We start from the raw sequence: 9,519 nt of genomic DNA, 5'->3' as shown, positions 1-9,519 counted from the left end.
CAAAAACAATCATAACTCACTTGGTTCTTGTCCAAAAATTACGAATTTACTGTCAAATCGAAGGTATCAAAAAGTACTACGTTTTATATGTTGAAAAAGTTTCCAAAAAATTGACCAAATTTTCGTAGTAATCGAAATGACAACAGACACATTTTTAGATCTAGAAATTTTGATCCAAAAATCATTTCAAACGTTTTTGCTCAAACTTTTTCACATCATACATGGATTTTCATGCATAATAAATATCACAACACATAATATAACAAGATCGTTGCAGAAACAATAGAATATACATGCCTTTGATCTTTAAAAATTCTGAAACGACGATACCGAAGCAGACGAATGTGAAGGTTGATCCGGAACGATTTGTGGCTCGATTTCTTGCAACAAAAATCAACGTGAATTGCTGGAAAAATTTGAAGAGAAAGAGGCGGCTGCTGAAACTCTTAGAACCCTAAGTCTTTCGCTCTCACAAATTGAAATAAAATTGAAGGAAAAATGTGAGTGTGTGTGTGTGTCGTGTAGGTGAGTGTGTGTGCATGTGTTTTAATATAATTAGGGGGAAAATTGCTTAATTAGTAATTTAAAATGTTAATTAAAAAGTTAATCCCCACTACTATCACAAAATCCCCTGATTAACAAAATAAAATACACACAACTGTTAAACTTTAAATGTTTAAAAATCTTAAAAAATCACCTAATAATTAAATTAGGCTATTAAAATGCTAAAAACTTAATAAATCATTTAAAATGCCCTAATCCTGACTTAAAATAAAATGCCACGTTTTAAAATCGCCAAAATCGTCGCCGGTCTCTTTTCCTCGATCCCGCATCGAATAATCGCCTGAAACATGAAACTCAAGAAAAAATTTTAACATGCATCACATAAACATAAATAATTTAATATAATGCAAATTCATAAATCATTAATCTCAAAAATCATTTTAAACTTAAATAAATAATTTAGCAATTAAATAAATACACTATTTTTATGTGTACTGATTTTGGGCTCTACAAATAAAATATTGGAGAGCCAAACTGGGAATTTAAATTCTCGGATTTGACCAACTTTCAGAAGCTCCTTCACCTAGTTTGCAATTATTTTGTCCTTCTCGGCACAAAATTCAGCTTCTTCTGTACCACTGGCCGGGCATTGGGTAGTATAATCAATCTGTGTTCGGCTATATAGGTTGGGATACCTACAATTTCTGCCGGGGACCAGGCAAAAACATCCACATTCCTTTGTAGACAATCTAAGTGTTCGAGTGGAAAGATTCAAATCCCGGGAAATTTTGGTGGTTTTCCCCGGGAGTCCGGGAATCAAAGTCACATCTTCCTGCTCCTCCTCTATAATGGCCTGCACTTCTTCCACCACACTAACCTCCAGTCCCGACCTCTTGGTATCACCGCTTCTCTTAGCCCTCTTCTTCTTAAATCGTACTGTCTCTGCATAACACTTTCGAGCAGAAGGTTGGTTATCTCTCACTTCTCCGATCTTTCTCCTCACTGAAACTTGATCTTCTGATGATAAGTGGAATCCACTGCCTTGAAGACGTTCATAGATGGCCTCCCTAATATAGCATTGTAAGAAGATGGTGCATTGACCACTGTGAAAGTGGTCATTACTGACTTCCTTAGTTCCCATGATCCCAAAGTTATGGGAAGCAAGATTTCTCCCCGGGGGTGGACGGTATGATCGGAAAACCCCAAGAGTGCTGTATCCACGGGTTCCAAACTGTGATTCTTCAAATCCATCTGATCCAAGGCTTCTTGAAAGAGAACAATGACAGAACTTCCTGAATCAATAAACACCCTTCTGATATCATAATTAACGATCTTGGCGTGGATAACCAGAGCATCATTATGAGGTAGGCAGATACCCTGTAAATCCTGAGGTCCAAAGCTAATAGTGGGCCCCCCCTCTCTTCCGGAATTGTCTACTCCAAAAATTTCTCTTTGGCTCCAAGCCTTGCTCGCCCTGTTGGAATCCCCATCTGTAGATCCTCCCGAAATAATTTTTATTACCCCTAGAGTGGGGGATTTCCTCTAATCTTTATCCTCCCGAGTCCTTTCCAGAGTAAGAGGCATGTCTCTAGTATCCGAGAATGATTTGGAAACTGGAGCTCGGGCTGGAAAGGTAGGCCCCGAGCTTTGGGGTGCCCAGGGGGGTCCCCTAAATTTTTTAGGCGCTGGTTTGGTTTCTTCAAGACTAGTCCGATAACCCCTCTTAAGCTGCGTGCATTCACTAGTATTATGATGACACTCTTTTTGGAAAGAACAAAATTTCTTACCCGTTCCCTGAATAGGGGAGGATGTATGCGTTGAGATGTCGGTTCCCTTTTCATCACAAAGATGAATTTCATTGCTTTTCGAATTCTTCATGGAGGTGTAATGAGAAAAACGCCGCAGAGGACTTCCCCTAGGGAACCGCTCTTCTGGCCTTCCAAACTTCTCACTTCTTTCCCTTCTCCCCGCCTCCCTCTTTTGTTTCTGCGCCTCCTCCATGTTGATGTATTTCTCTGTCTGGGATAGCAAATCCTCAAAATCCTGGGTTATTCTCTTTACTAACGACCTGAAGAAATCTCCCTCCTGCAACCATTGCGTGAAAGCCGTAGTTTTGGTTTCGGGGGCACAAGATGGTACTTCCAAGACCGCCTTGTTAAATTTGTTGATCTAAGCCCGTAGTGACTCATCTCGACCCTGATTGATTTCAAACAAGATGAAAGCAATTTTTTTATATCTCTTACTGCTACTGAAATTATACAAAAAGACCCTCTTTAAATCTTCAAAGCTTTGTATACTCCGGGTGTGGGGCCCTTAACTTCTAATCGTTATTATAATACAATCTAATTAGGGTTAATTAATTTCAGCGGAAAACGAGTTTAAATTTTCTTTACAATGAGCCCAAAACGTGTTATTTAAATACTAAAAATAGTATTTCATCTCACATCATAAAATATGCCCACACGTAATCAAAACCAACTGAATACAAACAAACTCATATCATCGTGACATGCCCCGGTATATAGATACATATACATATATATTGTGATAGACCACGAAACCTCAAATCAACCGTGACTCCCTCCAGAAGTACCATCTCCGGTCTCCTGATAACCTGGAGAACATGTCATTGTCAACATACAAAGACAACAACAGCCCCCTCTAGGGTGAGCAAAGCTCAGTCTGAAGCAACCACAATATATACCACAGATATCTAAACAATGATATATGATATGCAATGCATGTATGTCGTGGAGGTATCAGGTCAAATGTCCATCCACTGAGCACATGTCAGAATCAATCGAATCGCTATCAAATCAATGCTCGAGTTGGAACATCGGCCTCAATCAGGGATACTCGTATGATAGCATCGACAAAGCGCCATCAAATCCCAAAACTCAATCAATCATCGGGGCCACAAATGACTATGCTTTAAGAGCCAAGTAATACCAAACATAGCATCGTGTTCACAAACCCCAGAATCAAATCCAATCATATCAGGGTATCCAAGGATCATAGCTCAACGTGCATGTCATGTATGCCACATAAACTCAACAAATAAGGCATATAGACATGTATTCTCAATCAAATCAAGCAAACATATATCATATCATAAAGATACCTGTCATATGTTACCCGATCGCAACATACCTCAATTCTTCGTTCCAATCGATGTAGCTTGAAGATATCAGTATAATAATCTATCTACATAAATAATATATTCATTTCAATCAATAACATCATTCAAAATCAACAAAATAAGTTTCAAATATCTTTTGAAACTTCGAAAATTCATATCAAATTCAAATCATAACATAATTCAATTCCGATTTCAAAACGTAGTTTCTTGTCGGTTATTCTACCACATATATTTATCAGAATTAATAATAACTGACAAATAATTCTTCAATCTCAATCCAAAAATTAAAATCCCCTAATTATAATAAATTGAGAATAATTCAAAATAACATCACTATAATCATCTCTTCTTCGTTAAAATCATACACTATTCAACAATCTTCAATTTCTGTATGATTTAACAATTTATTGGATTTATTCCAAAAATCGACGAATTTCAAACGTCACCAAAACTATAAAATTTATACCTCAAATCGAAGACCTCGTGTCAACGATTCCAAAACTGAAGTCGATTCGTCGATTTGATAAACCGATAAGTCGCACGATTGAAAAGAAAATTGAATCTCTATTTTTCTCTCACCTCACGTATGTCTCTGTTGCTTGCTGAGGTTTCCACCGCCTCATGTTTCAATTTTTCATTTTTTTAAATATTATATTATATTATATTAATAATAATATAATATAATATATAATATTTAACATTTTAACATCGGTATATTCCTTTTGACCAGTCAAACGATCAAATTTCCCAAAACTAAAAACATGAAACTTCTGTATCTTTGAGTTTTCTACGTTATATCCAAATCTCAAGTCATTTGAATTTCATATGATCAAGATATTTCACTAATTACCATTTTGCCCTTAAAATTAATTCATTATTTTTCAAGTTATTTACGAAAATGCCATCAAAATAAATTGAATATTTTTCAACTTATTTACCAAAATGCCAACAAAACTATTTTATTCTCGGGGTCTCACATTTCTCCCCAACTTAAAAGATTTCGTCCTCGAAATCTCAAACATCTCTATATACATAACAATGACAAACATATAATATGTCACCAGTTATAGTACATATCAAAACTAAAATCAGTAAATGGATCACTATACATTGAATAGAATGGAACATGTGTAATAGAATCGAACAAGTGCGGATATGATTCTCGCATCTTGCTTTCCAATTCTCACGTTGACTCCTCCACACCATGTCGTGTCCATTGTACTCGAACTAGCGTAATAGATTTATTACGCAATACTTTCTTCTTCCGATCCATAATGCAAACAGGTTGTTCAACATATGAAAGTGAAGGATCAAGTTCAACCTCATCAGGTGCAAGTACATGTGATGGATCTGGTTCATACTTTCTCAACATAGAAACATGAAATACATCATGAATGGCAGATAAATCTGGTGGCAATGCTAACCGATAAGCAAGATCACCAACTCGATCAAGGATCTCGTATGGACCAACATATCGAGGTGATAACTTCCCTCGCATGCCAAATCGAACAGTGCCTCTAAAGGGATATATTTTAAAAAATATTTTGTCACCTATCTGGAATTCCAAGGGTCATCTTCGTTTATTCGCATAACTCGTTTGACGATTCTGAGCAGTTTTCATCCGCTGTATAATCAACTGAACCTTATCATTCATTTCTTGTATCATTTCAGGTCCAGTCATTTGTCTTTCACCAATCTCATCCCAGAATAACGGTGATCTACATCGTCTCCCATATAAAGCTTCAAACGGTGCCATACCAATACTTGTTTGAAAACTATTTTTATAAGAGAATTCTACCAATAGTAAGGCATCTTGCCATCCCATTTTGAAATCCATCACAATACCACGTAACATATCTTCTAATGTTTGAATTGTACGCTCAGTTTGGCCATCAGTTTGAGGATGATAAGTAGTACTCATAGCCAAGCGCGTACCAATCGCTTCTTGGAAACTACCCCAGAATTTAGAAGCAAACCTGGGACAACGATCTGATACAATTGAGACTGGCACACCGTGCAGTCTCACAATATTCTCGATGTATAAATGGGTCATTCTCTTTTAAGGATAAGTCCGCTCATACGAAATGAAATGTGCAGATTTTGAAAGCCGATCAATAATAACCCAAATAGCATCACAGCCCTTGGGCGAACGAGGTAAATGAGTCACAAAATCCATAGTAATATGTTCCCAATTCCATTTTGGGATTTCGAGACTATGGAGTAATCCTCCAGGTTTCATTCTCTCGGCTTTCACTTGCTGGCAGACAAGGCATTTTGAAATAAATTCAGCAATGTCCTTCTTCATACGTCTCCACCATAATTGAGGTCTCAATGTCAATTACATCTTTCGGCCTCCAGGGTGAACACTATATTTGCTACAATGTGCTTCTCGAAGAAGGGCAGATTTCAAATCAGAATCATCAGGAACTACCAGCCGACCATTGAGTCATAAAGAACCATTAGATGCAATCTGAAATCCAGACTGATGTCCTGCAGATACAAGTTCTTTCGACTTTTGGATCTGAGCATCGTTTCGTTGGGCCTATCGTATTTTCGATATCAAGTTCGGCTCAATTTGCAATGCTGAGACAGTGATAGAATTCCAATTCGAGTGAAAATTCCAACCAGAAGTACATATATCCTCGTGTACGTTGGCGACACAAACAGATGCTAACACAGAATCATGCACCTTACGACTAAGGGCATCCGCCGTAACATTCACCGATCCAAGGTGATACTGAATATAACAATCAAAGTCCTTCAGAAGATCCATCCACCTGCATTGCCTCATATTCAAATCAGATTGAGAAAAGAGATATTTCAGACTTTTATGATCTGAATAGATAACAAACTTCTCTCCATACAAGTAATGGCGCCAAATCTTCAGTGCAAACACAATGGCGGCCAATTCAAGATCATGAATAGGATAACGTGTTTCATGAGATTTCAATTGACGAGACGCATAAGCAACCACTTTGTCATTTTGCATCAGAACACAGCCCAAACCTTTACCAGACGCATCTGTGCACACAACAAATCCTCCGGTACATGAGGGAATAGTAAGCACAGGTGTTGTGGTCAATCTCGTCTTCAATTCAAGAAAACTAGCTTCACATTCATCTGACCAAATGAATCGCTAATTCTTCTGTGTCAGTTGAGTAATAGGTTTAGCTATTTTCGAAAATCCTTCAATAAAACTATGATAATATCCAGCTAAACCCATGAAACTACGGATCTCAGGAACATTCGTAGGTCTCGGCCAATTCAATACAGCTTCGACCTTAGCAGGATCAACAGATATGCCATGTCTCGAAATGACGTGGCCTAAAAATACCACTTTGTCCATCCAGAATTCACATTTGGACAATTTAGCATATAAATGGCTAGTACGAAGAGTTTGAATTACCAGTCTCAAATGTTCATCATACTCCTTTTTCGATTTCGAATATATAAGAATATCATCGATAAATACAATAACGAATCGGTCAAGAAAATCTCGGAAGACACGATTCATTAGATCCATAAAAACAGCAGGAGCATTCGTGAGACCGAAAGGCATAACCAAAAACTCATAGTGGTCATACCTGGTACGAAAAGCAGTCTTAGGCACATCTTCTTCTCGATCACGTACTTGATGATATCCAGAACGAAGATCAATCTTAGAATAAACAGAAGTACCCTGAAGCTGATCAAATAAATCATCAATACGAGGAAGTGGGTACTTGTTTTTCACAGTAGCCTGATTCAATTCCCTATAATTGATACACATTCGCATAGTACCATCTTTCTTCCGAACAAATAAAACTGGAGCTCCCCAAGGTGATACACTCGGTCGAATATATCTCTTATCGAGAAGATCCTGTAATTGTTCTTTCAATTTCAGAGGTGCCATTCGATAAGGAGCTTTCGAAATAAGTGCAATCCTTGGCATAAGATCAATAATAAACTCAACTTCTCGATGAGGAGGAAAATCAGGAATCTCATCGGGAAATACATCCGGGAATTCTTTCGCAACAGGAATCTCAGATATAGAAGGCTCCTTCTTAGAAACATCAATAGCGTAGATAAGATAACCCTCATCCCCGCTAAACAAAAATCGGGACATTTCCAAAGAGGATACCAATGGGATTTTGGCTTGGGAACCCTTGCCATAAAAATTCCATTTGGGTCCATCAATAGGTTGAAATCGAACCACTCCATGAAAACAATCAACAGTAGCTCGATCTGTCGTCAATATATCCATGCCAACAATACAATCAAAGTCGTACATTGGAAGGACAATCAAATTCAGAAATATCACATTGTCCTCATATATCAATACACAATTATGCACAACTTGCTCAGACAAAATAATCTTTCCTGCTGGCGTGGCTATCGATAGTGTATCATACAATGGCGTACACATAATATCATGTGATGCAACAAATGCATGAGATATGAGTAAGTGGGATGCTCCTGTATCAAATAAAACACGTGCAGGATAATCGCAAAGCATGCAAATACCTGCAATCACACCACCAGGAGCTTCTTTCGCCTAATCCTCAGTTATAGCATACACTCTTACTTGAGGAGGGGCTTGAGCAGTCTGACCACCCGGTCCTCGATATCGTGGAACACTCGACTGCTGGAAAGAGGGAATAGGAACAGCAGGTCTCATAGTACTAGGGCCACCTCGAAATCCTGGCTGGGGTTGGGAAGAAGTCGTACCCCTATTCGGACATACACGAGAGAAATGACCTTCCTGTCCACACTGATAACAGGTACCAAACATACCTCGACACTGCTCGTTAGTATGTTTGCCTCCACAATGGCTACAATAAGGAGCAATCACGGGACTCCCTCTCTGGGATCCACTGAAACTCGAAGAAGATGAAGAAACAGTGGAAACAGTCTTCTTAAACTTCCTACCTCTCGGACGCAAAGTAGGCTGCTGAGCTGTTACTAGAGGTGGGGGAGTATACTGAGGACCTCCTCGCTTCAGTCCAGCTTCGGCTGTCTTTGCTTATTCAACTGCCTCTGCATAGCAGGTAGGCAAACCAGAAATGACAAAATTATATATAGCAGGATGCAAACCATTCACGAACCTGTTATATTTTGCTTTTGCATTCGCAGCTACGTGAGGTGCATACTTCAACAAAGTAGAAAACTTCGAAGCATATTCTGCAACAGTCATCGTTCCCTGCTACAGACTATTGAATTCATTCTCCTGAGTAGTATAATAAGAAGGAGGGGAATACTGCTCCAAAAACTGGGCCTTGAAGACATCCCAGGTGACTTCAATCCATGCCTCTTTCAGTCCAATCTCAGCGGCTTCCCACCAAGATTTTGCTCGGTCTTTCAACTGATAAAGAGCAAGCTTTATTCGCCGAGCCTTAGAATATTCAACAATATTAAACAAGTGCTCAATATCCTTCAACCAGGCCTCTGCTCTTTCTGCACTCTAAGTGCCAAAGAACCTCGGTGGTTTCAAATCCTGGAATCGAGCCATCAATAAATCCATGGACAATCTTTCAAATTGTCCAACTATCCTCTCAATACTGCTACTCGCAGTTTCATTCATGGGATCCATCTACAAATCAAAGGATGAATATCACGAATCAATTTCACATCATCATCATCTCATATCATCAATCTCATCAACAACTTACTCAAACTAAATCAAGTAGGAGCAAGTAATACAAATAAATCAAACACATACGCACAATTCATTTGTGCCTATTCACGTGTACACAAGACTCAATCGAGCATTCCCAGCTATGCTCTGATACCACTCTGTGTGGGGCCCTTAACTCCTAATTGTTATTACAATACAATCTGATTAGGGTTAATTAATTTCAGCGGAAAACGAGTTTAAATTTTCTTCACAATGAGCCCAA

The sequence above is a fragment of the Primulina tabacum genome, chromosome 8, assembly GCF_025594145.1.
Source record: "Primulina tabacum isolate GXHZ01 chromosome 8, ASM2559414v2, whole genome shotgun sequence".
Classification (NCBI taxonomy): Eukaryota; Viridiplantae; Streptophyta; class Magnoliopsida; order Lamiales; family Gesneriaceae; genus Primulina; species Primulina tabacum.
The sequence above is the reverse complement of the archived record's forward strand: the minus strand, read 5'-3'. Positions refer to the sequence as shown.